This window comes from Lissotriton vulgaris, chromosome 10, assembly GCF_964263255.1.
Source record: "Lissotriton vulgaris chromosome 10, aLisVul1.2, whole genome shotgun sequence".
NCBI lineage: Eukaryota > Metazoa > Chordata > Amphibia > Caudata > Salamandridae > Lissotriton > Lissotriton vulgaris.
The window spans coordinates 582,463,832-582,481,737 of record NC_141698.1 but is presented as its reverse complement, the minus strand read 5'-3'; the positions used below and the strand labels follow the sequence as shown (position 1 = coordinate 582,481,737).

Below are 17,906 nucleotides of genomic sequence, written 5' to 3'. Positions count from 1 at the left end.
AAAATCTAAAAGAATTTGCAACATTAATTCATCTGGTATGTCCTCCTTTTCATTCCATGATTCACATTCTTCAACACATTTAATTAAGTCTTGGTCTACAGTGTCATCCAAAATGTCTATTTCTTCTTTGTCTTCCTTAGGATTGTTTTCAATATTAATTTGAAATGAAATATTATTTTCATTTCGTTGTGCTTCCATTTTCTTGCTGTAAATTGCATAAAAAATAAATATATCAGTAGAGATAGGGCACTGTTGGGTTTAAGTTCAGACAGGTACTTGTGAGTTTTTAACAGTGAAGTTATCTTTGGGCACTGTATGGTTTCAGGCAGGAAGTAGAACTATTAAAAAGTGCCTGTGATGAAGCCTAAGCAAATTCATAATTATACCACAGAAGCCTAACTCAATCAATAATTTAAATAATTAAGCCTTTCTCAATGTCTAACTCTTATAGAGGGACAGTATATAACTATCTGATAACGTTTTACAAAATTAACTTAAAGTGCAAAACATAGTTCTCCTTTCAAATTAACAACTTACCTTCTTCAAAGTAGTTGAAGTTTTCTGTCAAATTCTTTTCCAAATGTGCCTTAGGTAGTGTTAGTCAAAATGGCTGTGTTTCCCTGTCATTTTTTATATATATTCATGTACTTAACCAATCAAATGTCAGCACATAAAAGTAACATTTTAATTGGTTAAAAATTCAAACAGTTTCATATGTGTTTTTGTCATGTAATTTACCTCAGGATATTTAGACAGGGCTACAGCCCAAATGCACAATGGAATACCACCCAATTTGGGTAAATGGTAGGGACTGCTATGTAGTAGGGCCTATTCTATATTTGATGAAAGTGTCTCCAGTGGTTTTTCTGTAAATTACTTTCCCACCTTTTTTTAGTGAGCGCTTACCGGTGCGCTCCCCGGTACAGCGTTACTGACCATGTCATGAATGATGTAATATGTGACATCATCAGCAGTGGATTGCGGGTGCGCGATATATAGTTAGTGCAACTAACTATATATGCGAATTTCAATGGTTTTGTGTGAGTAAAATAAGGTTTTGTAAATGTTAATTCCCAACTATATATGGTCTATAATATATATGGTCTATGCCCCTGGAGAGAACTTTGTCACAAATAAGACAGGTGACTTTGGGGGCGTTCACCTTTTTTTGGTCATCAGGAAAAGAGAAGATTGCCAAATGAAGTGCACTTTAACGTGCCTTTGTCTTGGTTCTTCAGGGAGGAAGCGCCTTGGTTGTTGATCCTCCTCCTCTTCTTCCTCCTCTTCTTCTTGTCCTCCAAGAAACTGTGGTGGTGGACCTTCTTTTCTTGGTGGTGGGGGTGCACCAGCTGCAGCAACAAGTGATGCCATTGTTTGCTGAAAAATAGCTCTTGCTCTCTCAATGAAGAAAGTAAGAATGAGGAAAAAAGGAGGGGGCTTTCATTATTTGGAAAAAAAAATGATGAGAACCAATGAAAAGTGTTATTTTCAAGTCACATGACCCGATGCGCTTACGTTACGCGCTCCGGCGCACTTACGTTACGCGCTCCGGGCCGCGCCGCGGAGCGCTTCCGGGTGCGTTTACGCAGCGCGTCATAAGACACATCGCGCGGCTACGCGATACGTCACGCTTACGCGACGCATCACGATGTTGTTTTCGAGCGCGACATTTGCGCTAACGAGACGCTTCCCGGTTCGCGCACCGGGGCGCTTCAAAATACTACGCTTTCCGGGGCGCTCACCGGGGCGCGCACCGGGAGCGCTCCAGGGCAAAAAAAAAAAAGCCCAAAAAAATTGAAAAATTGTAAGGACTGGTAGCCCGATGTGCAATTGCTATGTCTCAAGATATATGCTCCAGTTGTTTTTAAGAAAATTAACTTTTAAAAAAGATATATTGGGCTACATTGGGCTATATATATGTTAGAGCCCAAATCTAGCCCAAATGTAGCCCAATGTAGCCCAATGTAGCCCAAAGATGGCCACCAGAGACAATAAAATACAAATGTAGCCCAAATATCAGCCAGATGTAGCGCAACTATAGCCCAATGATAGTATGTACCAGAGTGTTCTAAAGAACAAGTAGAGCGCTAACAGTCTTACTTATAAAGTGAGACTTTTAGTTAGGAATTAGCATTAAAAAAACCTTTGAAATTCACTGAAAAAACCATAGGTTTCACACCGGTTATAGTTAGGAATTAGCATTTAAAAAACCTATTAAATTCACTGAAAAAACCATAGGTTTCACACCAGTTATAGTTACCTGGAAATTTTACTGACATAAAACCATTGAAATTCCCACGTTATAGTTAGTTGGACTCACTATAACTTGCGCGTGTAATGCACTGCTGATGACATCACATATTACATCACTCATGACATGGTCAGTGACATCACTCATGACATCACTGATGACACCATCCTTGTGACAGGGAGACTGGCCTCCTTTCACTGTAAAGTAACCCTTGAAACACATATTCAAAAATAGAAACTAACATTTTCCAAAAAAGTGGAGATACCTATACCAGTTACAACAACCAATTCAGTAATTCCACCATTTACATACACATCCACTCGTTCACCAACAGTTCTATATAGTCAGTCATACATATACTCACTCATCATATGTAGTGAGACACCTATACATCCGTTAACACACCGACAGTCTTCCAAAAGTTGCTCACACACATATTCACACATGCAAATAAAATATTGAACATCCATTTTTTGCATAAACAGCTATACACACACTACCACCTTACTTCTAAGGAAATTTACACATACTTACTCTCTTAAACAATCACTTATAGAAACACATACTTATTTAAACAAGAACTCTTTCAATCTCTGACTCGCACATATACCCCCTTATATACACCAATACTCACATATACTAGATTACAACATATGTAGTTACTGATAAAGACACTAGTAAGACAGTCATTCACTTACTAACACATACATATACACACTCATTCACCCATACAGTCCGGCACATATGCTGTCTTAAAAACACATACAAACAGTGAGTCAGTCATTGATGCATCTATGTGCTAAGTAACACCCCCAGCAAATCATACAGACACTTATACTGATACTAAACAAAAATCTAATAACCCATATACATACACATGTAGCTACTCGCTAACCCATGCAGCCACTTATACACAAAGTGAAACACTAATACATATATTTAAATATTTAAACATTACTCACTAATATTTATTTTTCATAAAGACACACATTCACTGGATGGTGTCATCAGTGATGTCATGAGTGATGTCACTGACCATGTCATGAGTGATTAAATATGTGAGGTCATCAGCAGTGCATTACACGCACAAGTTATAGTGAGTCCAACTAACTATAACGTGGGAATTTCAATAGTTTTATGTCAGTAAAATTTCCAGGTAACTATAACTGGTGTGAAACCTATGGTTTTTTCAGTGAATATATATATATATTCACTGAAAAAACCATAGGTTATAGACCATATATAGTTAGGAATTTGCATTTACAAAACCTTGAAAATTCACTGAAAAAACCATAGGTTAGAGACCATATATAGTTAGCTGGACATTTTATTGATATAAAACCAATTAAATTCCATATATAGTTAGTTGCACTAACTATATATTTCGCGCATCCGCAATCCAATGCTGATGATGTCACATATTACATCATTTATGACATGGTCAGTGACATCACTGATGACATCACTGATGACATCTCAAATGACATCACTGATGACATCATCCAGTGTCTGTGTGTTTTTCTTTAGTTTAAATATGTTTTACATATTGAAGAATGAGTGGATGTATAAGAGTATGGATGAAGGATTTGATTGTATAAGTGAGTAAGTATGTGTTAGTATATCTGTGAAAATGTAAGCTGTTCTGTGTTTAACTGTATAGATGAAGAAATCAAAGTGTGATTGATTCTTTACAGGACTGACTAGGTGTGTGAGTAACTCCATGGATGAGTGGCAGTGTGTGAGTGTCTGCATAGGTGTATGAGTGCATATGATAGTGTTGTAATGATGAGTGACTGTATGTACGAGTGATTGTATGGGTGAATGAGTGAATGTGTGTTTAGACGTAGGAATCAGTGAGTGTGTATGTAGAAAAAGTTATTCGTGTGTCAATGGTTTCAAAAATAATACTCTGTATTTTACACTAGGTGTAACAGAGGTTATATTAGAGTGTAAGGAGGTGCATTGTATTATCACATGAAGTATATCATCAGTGGTGTGATCATTGATGTTAAATGAGATGTCATCAGTGATGTCATCAGTGATGTCATCAGTGATGTCACTGGCCATGTCATGAATGATGTAATATGTGACATCATCAGCATTGGATTGCGGATGCGCGAAATATATAGTTAGTGCAACTAACTATATATGGAATTTCATTGGTTTTATATCAATAAAATGTCCAGCTAACTATATATGTTCTCTAACCTATGGTTTTTTCAGTGAATTTAATTGGTTTTTTAAAAGCTAATATCTAGAGCTGTAAAATATATTCTTTATTACGTGACGTATCACGTAGCCACGTGAGACGCCTCATGACGCGTCGCTTAACTGTGACGTATCGGCTCTGCAGCGTAAACAAAACCCGTAACGTAAGCGCGCTGGAGCATGCTTACAGATATATATATTTTTTTTAACCTTAATTAGACAAAATCCACACGTGCACATATCTTGAGGCCTTGCAAAGGCACATCAAACAAACAGTCCCGACAATTTTGCCAAGTTTGGTGGAAATCTTTTCCTTTAAATTTTATTTTACTGTTTCTCTTGGTTTTCCCCTTGTTACGCTCACCGGAACGCTACCCGGTACGCAAACCGGACGCTCCAAAAACACAAGATGGCGGACTCCCGTTACGCTGCCGGTTAGCTGCCCGGTTCGCGTACCGGGAAGCGCCTCTACCGCGAAAAATCGAAATTTTTTTTTTTTTGCCCCGCGGGGAACTTTAATAGCCCCCTCATCAATCCTAGGGGGTCAGGAGGGGTCTACCTTACCCCCTTTCCTTCATTTCCACCTTTTTTTTTTCCACCTCTTGTCTCTCGATCCTACCGAGAGACAAGATGGCCGCTGCTCTGGACTGTTTACAATCTTGACAGCCAATCAGCTTCTCCTCAGACTCCCGTTACGCTGCCGGTTAGCTGCCAGGTTAGCTGCCCGGTTCGTGTACCGGGACGCGCCTCTACGGCGAAAAATCGCAAATGTTTATTTTTTTTATTTTTTGCCCCGCGGGGCACTTTAATATCCCCCTCATCAATCCTAGGGGGTCAGGAGGGGTCTACCTTGCCCCCTTTCCTTCATTTCCCCCTTCGTTTTTCACCACCTCTTGTCTCTCGATCCTACCGAGAGACAAGATGGCAGCCGCTCCGGACTGTTTACAATGTTGACAGCCAATCAGCTTCTCCTCAGACTCCCGTTACGCTGCCGGTTAGCTGCCCGGTTAGCTGCCCGGTTCGCGTACCGGGACGCGCCTCTACGGCAAAAAATCGCAAAATTTTCTTTCTTTTTTTTTGCCCCACGGGGCACTTTAATATCCCCCTCATCAATCCTAGGGGGTCAGAAGGGGTCTACCTTGCCCCCTTTCCTTCATTTCCACCTTTTTTTTTCCACCTCTTGTCTCTCGATCCTACCGAGAGACAAGATGGCGGCCGCTCCGGACTGTTTAGAATGTTAACAGACAATGGAGAGCCAATCAGCTTTGCTTCGCGAAGTTCCGTTACGCGTCAGGTACGCGAACCGAGGCGCTAACCGGAGCGCTGTCACAGATATATCTGTTTTTTAAAACGTTAAGTTCTCAAAATCCACTGGAGCACATATATTGAGACATAGCAAAGGCACGTCGGGCAAACCATATCTACAAATTTGCCAAGTTTCGTGTAAATCCATTCAGCCGTTCGAGCTAAAAGTGATTCCAACCGCCCTATGGAAAAATGAATGGGAAAAACACGTTTTGGGACCCCCTTTTTTCTCGGCACCCCCTTGACGAAACCCCCCCAAATTTTCAGGGGCTGCTCAGAAACAAAATGTGCCATTTTCCTGATAATTTCAGCCAATTCCGTCCACAAACGCCAAAGTTATTCAACATAGAATTTTCAGAAATCCCATAGGAAAAAAATCCTAACTATATATACCTACTGGCGACCGCCAGTAGGTTATATATATATATATATATATATATACTACCAGCCCGTCCCCACGTTGTCTGGGTATGAATTACTGCCAGCCAGTAGTATATTGTTTTGTAGGATTTCGTTTTGATAGCATTTATTATCTGTGACAGGCCTGTGAAACGCTCCGATTCACAGTGCACTGCTGATGCACTTAAGAGTGCGCGTTTAGTAGTGTGTGAACTCGAGTTTCCCTACTTTATTTTTCCTTGCAATATTATATAGCGCGAACTCGACAACATGGCATGAGCACAATTTACATTACAGAAGAACACATTCATTTGTGGTAGGCACGGGGAGACAAAGCGATTTGCCTGGAATCACAGGATGTTTAGCTGATGCCGAGATTCGAACGTAGCTCCCCAGCTCTAAAGTTCACAATTCTAGAACTTGTGGCGGGAGGTGTGTCTAAAAGTGTATGTCGGTGCTGGCCATCAATGATGGAGACCTGTGCATTTTTCAAATGGGTGGTTAAAAAATAGGAGTATGTTGCTGGAGATGTAAGCCCCCCGTGCCACCAATGTACTTACCGGGGGTTCCGCAACTTTCTTTCCGCATATCATCACTCCGTATACTTTCATTACGAAAGTACCATGACTCCGCAATGCCATTATAACACATGGCATTACATTTTATATGCTTTTACCACGCATACATTTACAAAGAAATTTGTTGTAAATACATGAATGGTAAAAGCATGTTTTATTTTTTATGTTTGAATAAGGTAAGTATGGGTATAGGGGTATATGTTTTGGGGTACTGAGGTATATATTTTGGGGTATGGGTTTTGGGGTACAGGGGTATTTTTAGGGTTCAGGGCTAGGTTTTGGGGGTATAGGTGTATTTTTAGGGTTCAGGGGTAGGTTTGGGTTTTGGTGTACAGGGTTTTTTTAAGGGTTCAGGGCTAGGTTTGGGTTTTGGGGTACAGGGGTATTTTTAGGGTTCAGGGCTTGGTTTTTGGTTTTGGGGTACAGGGGTATTTTAGGGTTCAGGGGTAGGTTTGGGTTTTGGAGTACAGGGTTATTTTTAGGGTTCAGGGCTAGGTTTGGGTTTTGGGGCACAGGGGTATTTTTAGGGTTCAGGGGTAGGTTTGGGTTTTGGGATACAGGGGTATTGTAAGGGTTCAGGGCTAGGTGTGGGTTTTGGGGTACAAGGGTATTTTAGGGTTCAGGGGTAGGTTTGGGTTTTGGGGTACAGGGTATATTTATATACCCTGACACGATGGGGAAGTGCCGTGGACTTCGTACAGCTAGGAAGCTTCGCATTCACCGTCGCGAACAGAAATGGCATGACAAGCAATACAAGAAGGCTCATCTGGGTACTGCTCTGAAGGCAACCCCTTTGGAGGAGCATCTCACGCCAAGGGAATTGTCTTAGAAAAAGTTTGTGTAGAAGCTAAGCAACCTAACTCTGCCATCAGGAAGTGTGTCCGAGTACAGCTGATCAAGAACGGCAAGAAAATCACAGCTTTCGTTCCCAACGATGGTTGCTTGAACTTCATTGAGGAAAATGATGAAGTTCTTGTGGCTGGATTTGGTCGTGCTGGTCATGCTGTTGGTGATATCCCTGGAGTCCGTTTCAAGGTTGTTAAAGTAGCCAACGTTTCCCTGTTAGCCCTGTACAAAGGCAAAAAGGAGAGGCCAAGATCTTAAATTTATTGTATTGTGATCAGTAGCACAATAAATATTTTCAGTATAGGGTTAAGATGGGTTAGTGTTTAACCCTTGACCTGGTCACTCTACGACCGCACGGCCCCGTATTCCCGGATTCTGCTGCCGCTGCCTGCTTGGCCCTCTTGCTGCCGCCTCTCCTTAGGGCCCCTGCTCTCCAGGCATGCCCTCGCTCCCCAGGCTTGCCCTCACTCCCCAGGCTTGCCCTCGCTCTCCCCTGCTCCGCTTTCCCGCTCTTTCCAACCCCCCCTCTGCTCCCCGCCGCTGCTCTCCTGCGACCCCCCCTTCTCCTGTCTCCCGCTCCCCATTCCTTGCCCTGCTCCCACCTCCCAGCTGCTCCTCCCTCCCACTTCACCATAAATGGCGGGGACCGCGCCTACGCGCAGCGGCCACGCACAGCGGGCAGGCCGATTGCGTGCCAAACGTGCGCCAAAGGCAAGCCCGTCTACGCCTGTCCGTGCCTGGACCGGGCCCAGCGCCAGAACCCCTGGACCCCGCCAGAGCCAGCCAACCCGACTGAGCTACGACGCCGCCACCCTCCACGCACTTAACACCAGCCGACATCCAGCCTGCTACCAAGCCACCCCGAAATTCACCCACGGAGCCTTCACCTACCACGCCTGCTACTTCACCTGCACTCGGTCCTGCACCGCGCCATCCAAAACAGCCGCCAACAACAACCACCTCAAGTGCATCCTGCTCAACACCTGCTCCATCCACAGGCACGCCGTCGAACTATGGGACCTCCTGGACAAAACGGCACCAGACGTCGCCTTCTTCACGGAAACCTGGATGAACGCCTCCTCAGCCCCCGACATCGCCATTGCCATCCCGGACGGCTACAAGATCATCCGGAGGGACCACATCAACCAGACCGGAGGAGGCATCGCCATCGCCCACAGAAACACTATCCGCATCACGACCAACACCGACGCCACCCTCGCCACCGCAGAGCACCTGCACTTCCAGATTCACACCGACACCAAGACCACCCTCAGAGGAACCCTCATCTACAGACCCCCAGGACCAGGCTCACACTTCAGCGAGGCCATCGCAGACTTCATCAGCCCACTCGCCCTCGCCTCCCCCGACTACATCCTCCTAGGAGACCTCAATTTCCACCTGGAGAACGACCAGGACAACAACACCATCGCCCTACTAGACAACCACGCCAACCTCGGATTCAAGCAACTGGTCAACACCCCCACCCATTACGCCGGCCACACGCTTGACCCTGTCTTCTCCTTCAGCCACACCACCGAGCTCCACTGGACCGATCACAGCTGGGTACACTTCAACTTCAGGAAAACAACGACCCACCACCGCCCTCAACACACCCCCGAATATGCTGGAGCAAGCTCACCACCGACCAACTCACCACCTCCTTGCGCCTAAACCCTCCCACCGGGGTGAAAATTGCAAAAAACACAGGGTCAGAGCTGAATTGCATATAGCCAGTGTATAACCCAGAGTGGTGTGGAGTGCAAAAAAACGATGGATTTAGGCCCAGATCCATGTACTGGGGTGAATGTATGATATTGTTCTACATTCTGTCCATCAACTATGTTTCTTGCAATTTTCACCCCGAGTGTGCTGGGTATACTTAGACGTGAGTCCAAGGCTCTCCACACCACTGGAGTCAAGCTATCCAGGCTGATGAAGGCTGATAGCCAGAAACCGGTCCTTGGATGCTTGATTCCGGTCTGGGAAAGACAAGGCTTGGTAGTTCGGACTGGACTGTTCGCATGAGGCACAGGGTCAGAGCTGAATTGCATATAGCCAGTGTCTAACCCAGGGTGGTGTGGAGTGCAAAAAAACGATGGATTTAGGTCCAGATCCTTGTACTGGGGTGAATGTATGACATTGTTCTACATTCTGTCCATCAACTATGTTTTTTGCAATTTTCACCCCGAGTGTGCTGGGTATACTCAGACGTGAGTCCCAGGCTCTCCACACCACTGGAGTCAAGCTATCCAGGCTGATGAAGGCTGATAGCCAGAAACCGGTCCTTGGATGCTTGATTCCGGTCTGGGAAAGACATGGCTTGGTAGTTCGGACTGGACTGTTCCCATGAGGCACAGGGTCAGAGCTGATTTGCATATAGCCAGTGTCTAACCCAGGGTGGTGTGGAGTGCAAAAAAACGATGGATTTAGGCCCAGATCCTTGTACTGGGGTGAATGTATGACATTGTTCTACATTCTGTCCATCAACTATGTTTTTTGCAATTTTCACCCCGAGTGTGCTGGGTATTCTCAGACGTGAGTCCCAGGCTCTCCACACCACTGGAGTCAAGCTATCCAGGCTGATGAAGGCTGATAGCCAGAAACCGGTCCTTGGATGCTTGATTCCGGTCTGGGAAAGACATGGCTTGGTAGTTCGGACTGGACTGTTCCCATGAGGCACAGGGTCAGAGCTGATTTGCATATAGCCAGTGTCTAACCCAGGGTGGTGTGGAGTGCAAAAAAACGATGGATTTAGGCCCAGATCCTTGTACTGGGGTGAATGTATGACATTGTTCTACATTCTGCCCATCAACTATGTTTTTTGCAATTTTCATCCCGAGTGTGCTGGGTATTCTCAGACGTGAGTCCCAGGCTCTCCACACCACTGGAGTCAAGCTATCCAGGCTGATGAAGGCTGATAGCCAGAAACCGGTCCTTGGATGCTTGATTCCGGTCTGGGAAAGACATGGCTTGGTAGTTCGGACTGGACTGTTCCCATGAGGCACAGGGTCAGAGCTGATTTGCATATAGCCAGTGTCTAACCCAGGGTGGTGTGGAGTGCAATAAAACGATGGATTTAGGCCCAGATCCTTGTACTGGGGTGAATGTATGACATTGTTCTACATTCTGTCCATCAACTATGTTTTTTGCAATTTTCACCCCGAGCGTGCTGGGTATACTCAGACGTGAGTCCCAGGTTCTCCACACCACTGGAGTCAAGCTATCCAGGCTGATGAAGGCTTATAGCCAGAAACCGGTCCTTGGATGCTTGATTCCGGTCTGGGAAAGACATGGCTTGGTAGTTTGGACTGGACTGTTCCCATGAGGCACAGGGTCAGAGCTGATTTGCATATAGCCAGCGTCTAACCCATGGTGGTGTGGAGTGCAAAAAAACGATGGATTTAAGCCCAGATCCTTGTACTGGGGTGAATGTATGACATTGTTCTACATTCTGTCCATCAACTATGTTTTTTGCAATTTTCACCCCGAGTGTGCTGGGTATACTCAGACGTGAGTCCCAGGCTCTCCACACCACTGGAGTCAAGCTATCCAGGCTGATGAAGGCTGATAGCCAGAAACCGGTCCTCGGATGCTTGATTCTGGTCTGGGAAAGACATGGCTTGGTAGTTCGGACTGGGCTGTTCCCATGAGGCACAGGGTCAGAGCTGAATTGCATATAGCCAGTGTCTAACTCAGGGTGGTGTGGAGTGCAAAAAACGATGGATTTAGGCCCAGATCCTTGTACTGGGGTGAATGTATGACATTGTTCTACATTCTGTCCATCAACTATGTTTTTTGCAATTTTCACCCCGAGTGTGCTGGGTATACTCAGACGTGAGTCCCAGGCTCTCCACACCACTGGAGTCAAGCTATCCAGGCTGATGAAGGCTGATAGCCAGAAACCGGTCCTAAGATGCTTGATTCCGGTCTGGGAGAGACATGGCTTGGTAGTTCCGACTGGACTGTTCCCATGAGGCACAGGGTCAGAGCTGATTTGCATATAGCCAGTGTCTAACCCAGGGTGGTGTGGAGTGCAAAAAAACGATGGATTTAGGCCCAGATCCTTGTACTGGGGTGAATGTATGACATTGTTCTACATTCTGTCCATCAACTATGTTTTTTGCAATTTAAACCCTCCCACCAACACCACGGACCCCAACTAAGGAGCCTGTAACCTCACACAGTGGATCACCGACTGCGAAGACACCCTTGCTCCACTGAAAAACCCTTCCAGCAACCTCAACAACAAGAAAGCAGCGTGGTTCACCAACGATCTCAAAGACTCCAAGAAATCCTGCCGTGACCTCGAGAAAGCCTGGCGCCACAACCAGTCAACGGACAACATGACAGCCCTCAAGAACGCCACCCGCAAACACCACCAGATGATCCGCACCACCAAAAGGTCAGCCTTCAGAGAACGACTGGACCACAACACCCACAACAGCAAGGAACTCTTCAACGTCGTGAAAGAGCCCTCCAACCCCAACGCCAGCAACAATGACATCACGCCTTCTCAAGACCTCTGCAACTCTCTGGCCTCCTTTTTTCACCGTAAGATCGTCGACATACATGACAGCTTCGGCGCTCAGCACACGTACCCCACCACCGAACCTACACCCCCCACCACCACCATGTGCGCCTGGACTCAGGTCAGCACGGAAGATACCACCCACACTATGAACACCATCCACTCGGGCTCCCCAGCCAATCCCTGCCCACACCACATCTTCAACAAAGCCCTGACAACCCACCCCCGCCACGCCGGGATCCAAGAAAAGGCCCTGGAATGGATCACTTCCTTCCTCTCCGACAGATCCCAAAGAGTCCGTCTCCCGCCCTTCCTCGCAGAAGCCACCAAGATCATCTGCGGCGTACCTCAAGGCTCCTCGCCCAGCCCCATCCTCTTTAACGTCTACATGAGCCCCCTCGCTGCCATCGCACGCAAGCACAACCTCAACATCATCTCCTAAGCCGACGATTCCCAACTGATCCTCTCCCTCACCAACAACTCCACCTCCGCCAGAGCCAGCTCCCAGGACGGAATGAAAGACATCGCAGACTGGATGAAGCTCAGCCGCCTGAAACTGAACTCAGACAAGACGGAAGTCCTCATCATCGGCCCATCCATCTCCGCCTGGGACGACTCCTGGTGGCCCCCTGCTCTGGGCCCCCCACCCAAGCCCACGGACCACGCACACAACCTGTGCTTCATCCTTGACTCCTACCTCACAATGGCCAAGCAAGTTAACGCCGTTACCTCCTCCTGCTTCAACACTCTCCGCACGCTCCGTAAGATCTTCCGCTGGATCCCCACTGGAACCAGGAAAACGGTCACCTAGGCCCTCGTCACCAGCCGTCTGGACTATGGGAACGCCCTCTACGCTGGGACCACCGTCAAACAACAGAAAAGACTCCAGCGTATCCAGAACGCCTCAGCACGACTCGTCTTGGACATCCCCCGGCACAGCCACATCTCCACCCACCTGAGGGACCTGCACTGGCTCCCTGTCAGCAAAAGGATCACGTTCAGACTCCTTACCCACGCACACAAGGCTCTCCATGACTTGGGCCCCGAATACCTCAACAACTGTCTCACGTTCTACACGCCAACCCGCCAGCTCCGCTCCGCCAGCCCCACTCCGCCAGCCTCGCCCACGCCACCATCCCACGGATCCGCAGAACCACCACCGGAGGAAGATCCTTCACCTACCTGGCGGCCAAGACCTGGAACACCCTCCCCACCCACCTACGACTCACCCAGGACCATCTCTCCTTCACGAAGCAACTCAAGACCTGGTTTTTTGAGCAGTAGCAGCCCCCCCATTTCCCCCCCAGCGCTTTGAGACCCTAGCTGGTGAGTAGCGCGCTTTACAAATACTCTTGATTGATTGATTGATTGTTAAAGGGTGTTGGGGTATTTTAAGGAGTATGGGTGGGTTATGATTATGGGGTGCACGGGTATTTAAAGGGAGCAGGGTGGAATTCGTTTTTAGGGTGTAACGGGTAATAAAATAAAATAATAAATAAATATAATATAAATGCAATTTAAAAGAATAAATGTTTTAATTAAATAAAAAAAGTGTATATATATATAAATACAGATATATTCAAACATATATTAGATGTTTCAATAATGTACTTTTACAATGTATATGACTTTACCACACATGCATTTGCGTTATAATGGCATGCGTGATAAAGTCATATGCGTTGTAAAAGTTTTAGAAATGATATCTTTGCAGAGTAATAGTCCAGCGTTTTAAAAATTGCGGAGTGATGGTATGCAGGATGTTGGTTTGCCGAATATCATCACATATTCCCAGGGAAGGATAGTCCCTTTCTTGCTATTTTCCTGGAGGCGGGCCTTGTGTCCGGGTGTGCGTGGCGCGAGGCCTGTGCGCAACAGAAGTGGAATATCTCCAGTATGCCCTTCAGGCGTCACCGGAAGTTAAGGCGAGATTACATTTTCTGCACAATGGCCCCTGTTTGCGCTCCTTCCGGCCCTTGGAAATAGCGCCATGCCTGACCTCCATACAGTAAAACAGGTGCACTTCACTGGGAGCGCGGGGCAAGCACACCCGGAGCTGGAATGTACAGAACCTGGGAAGAAAAAACTGTGAAATATTGGGCACAGCGCTCGCTTTTTTTTCTGTAATCCCGCACCCCGCCCACGCACACAGCACAGGATAGGAGACATGGCATGAAGGGCGAAACATACCACACGCCCCCAGCGTTTGTCATGCCCACAGCACAACGCAGACACGCCCACAGGGGACTACTTTGCTGGCACGGTTCTTTTACCTTTTAAATGTATATGGTGGACATCTGCATAGCCTATGTCCTTCTGCTGGAACTGCCCTTTCCAACGCTGTATTGGGTGTTGAGATTGGTGCTGTGGTTCCTGAGATTACCTGCCTCAAAGGTTTGGGCTCTCTCTTTATTAGATTAGTATAGAAGATGTGTGTGTGTATGTATGCGTGTGTATGTGTGTATATGTATATGTATGTGTATATATATATATATATATGTATGTGGATATATATATATATATGCTGCAAGAACTCGTCTCAGTCTCCAAACGAAACCAACAGCCAAACAAGCAAAGACGAGGTAGACCCGATTCTGTGCTTCTTCTTTTTTATTTAAGTTTAAAGTGCAACCACATCAGCCACGACGCGTTTCGGCAGATCCCTGCCTTGATCACATGACCTTGATATGACCTTGATATATGTATGTGGATATATATATATGTATGTATGTGTGTATATATGTATTTATGTGTGTATATATATATATGTATGTATGTGAATATATGCATGTATGTGTATGTATATATATATGTATATATATGTATCTACATGTATGTGTGTGTATATATATATATATATATATATATATATATATATATATATATATATAATGTGTGTATGTGTGTATATAAAAGAAGCAGAGAGATCTGGGTAGTTCTCCAGTTTAGATGGCGAGCAGCTACCCAGAGTTCTCTGCTTCTTTTTTGCATAATTTATTCTGCACTCTAAGCCTGAAAGGGTATTATTTAGTTGTGTGTGTATATACACTTCAAGGTTCCATAGCACTCTGATACAGGCACACCTTCTGCTCACGCATTTCAGCTGTCCCAATAAACTGCAGCGGATCCGCTGTGGGTATCGCGGTGGTGCTTCCCTCAACCTGGCCGGCCATATGATAGAGAAAAGAAAGGTTGCCTTCAAGTTGGGATGCACTCGCTGAAGGTGGTGTTAGCACAAGAGTGCTGCTGCCCTCAAATCACCAGACAGTGTGTTGCGGCGCGTTTCGGGCTTTGTCGCCCTTCTTCAATGGCAACTGTCAGTAAGCAGCCAAAGAAACACTGCCGGCATATCCTCAATTTATTCAAAACTAGGTCACACCCCTGTGGGCCGACTTCCGCCACAGAAATGGATCATGGGGTTGGTAGTTCCAGTAGTCAATACCCATGTGGGTCTGTTTATGCCGTTCACAAATTTCAGAAGTTATTTCTTGGTGCCTCAAGGTTCCACAGCACTCAGATACAGGTACACCTTCTGCTCACACATTTCAGCTGTCCCAATAAACAGCAGCGGATCGGCTGTGGGTATCGCGGTGGTGCTTTCCTCGACCTGGCGGGCTGTATAATAGAGAAAAGAAAGGTTGCCTTCAAGTTGGGATACACTCGCTGAAGGTGTTGTTAGCACAAGAGTGCTGCTGCCCCCAAACCACCAGACAGTATGTTGCGACGTGTTTCAGGCTTTGTCGCCCTTCTTCCATGGCAACTGTCAATAAGCGGCCAAACAAACACTGCCAGCACATCCCCAATATATTCAAAACTAAGTCACGCCGCCACAGAAATGGATTATGGGACTGGTAGTACCAATAGTCAATACCCATGTGGGTCTGTTTATGCCGTTCACAAATTCAAGGTTATTTCTTGGTGCCTCAAGGTTCCACAGTACTCTGATACAGGGACCCCTTCTGCTCACGCTTTTCAGCTGTCCCAATAAACAGCAGAGGATCCGCTGTGGGTATCACAGTGGTGCTTCACTCGACCTGGCGGCCCCCATAATAGAGAAAAGAAAGGTTGCCTTCAAGTTGGGATGCACTCGATGAAGGTGTTGTTAGCACAAGAGTGCTCCTGCCCCCAAACCACCAGACAGTATGTTTGCGACGTGTTTCAGGCTTTGTCGCCCTTCTTCTTCTTTTATGGCAACTGTCAATAAGCGGCAAAACAAACACTGCTGGCACATCTCCAATTTTTTCAAAAGTAAGTCACGCCCCTGTGGGCTGGCTTCATATATATATAAAACCTTTAATAAGACAAACGTCTCAACATTATTTAATTGGTTATTAACTTATAAATATAATGCATTTCATCTAGGTTACCATTTTTCCTAAGCATTTTTTTAGATCTTTAACGGGACATATAATAACGGATAAAGATCTTTATAGTTCACATTACGCCTCACCCCGCCCTTCCCTTTGATATCTAAATGTCTTTTAGCAAATCGCTTTTGCTCACATAAATGACAGTCAACACTTAAGAACAAGCTAGCACAAGGTTCATAAAATTATTTTAAAAACTGGGAAATAAAATATTAAATATTAAATATCTTAACCCTTTCGATGCTCATGACAAGCTCAGCTCGTCATGATACACAGTTGAGCTGTGCTGATGACGAGCTGAGCTCGTCATGACACCAGCAAAATGGTAATTTTCAGCACAGGAGGGGGAGAACGCCTAGCAGCCAAGGTGTTAAAACACTTCATTTCATTATCAGGATTGTATAAAAGTAACTGTGCATTATCGACAGTAAAAATACCATTATGTAAAAACAGCAGCATTAGAAATCTCATATGGGGCCTACCCAGTGCAGGGCACCCAAAAGCCACATGATCAGAATCCTTGATTTCATGTGAACATAAAGTACAAGCTTGATCATTTTTCTTAATTCTCTCCCAAGCTCAAGTTCTATTTCTTAAAGGTAAACTTTGCAATCTAATTTGAAGTATCAATTGTCACACTGTATGAACAATATTTCAACACAGGTAGATATGCATTCTCCTAATACTACAAGAGGCATATACCCACGTAGTTCGAGGATTTGGTAGAGAGGAAGCGTTATCTTTTTCCCGACTCAAAGTAGGGCTAGAGTTTTTAAGGATAAGCTTAAATTCCAACTCTGACAGATGCTAGTTCCCCTTGATTGATTGTAAAGTAGGCTAAGGCAGCATGAAGTTTTTCCTAAAGGTACTGTCATGCCTCTGCTCAATGAAGACCTATTTCCACAGTAGTCCTTATATAGTTATCACTGGAATGTATCAACCGAAAAACCCACCGTAGAATAGCTGCTGGGCGCAGTACAAATGTACTCACCTGACCAATTGCTAAATGTAGAGCTTCTAATGGGGCTTATATATTCAAATTATTTATTCTATGAAGAGTTTTACCTTTAGTGGCATCCAGGAAAGACCAACTAGCAATGCTCACAACCTCTAAGGCATAGAGTAAACAGAGAGGATTTTTTAAACTATATAGAAGAATTGCCTACGCCCACTATAAAACAAGTTTAGCCCATTAGCATGGTTAATGGCTTTGGTGCATGCTTGACTTATATGGTAATTTTCAGATAAATTAGAACTGAAGTGTTTTCCTAGATATATGTATAACTAGCTCGTTTTGTATTTCAGTCCTCAAAGGCTTTGTGTAATTTTCTTTAACCCCTTCGATGCTGATGACGAGCTCAGCTCGTCATCACCCACGGGTGTCATGTGCTGATGACGAGCTGAGCTCGTCATGGTGCCACTAA

At 45.3% G+C, this 17,906-nt stretch overlaps 1 protein-coding gene and 1 pseudogene across 1 annotated transcript in view; both read left to right on the top strand.

Annotated features, from left to right (window-relative positions):
* SNX29 (sorting nexin 29) overlaps positions 1-17,906 on the top strand; it is a 1,754,850-nt gene that overhangs the window by 849,091 nt on the left and 887,853 nt on the right. The window lies entirely within an intron of this gene.
* Positions 7,412-7,862, top strand: LOC147688552 (small ribosomal subunit protein uS12 pseudogene; annotated as a pseudogene).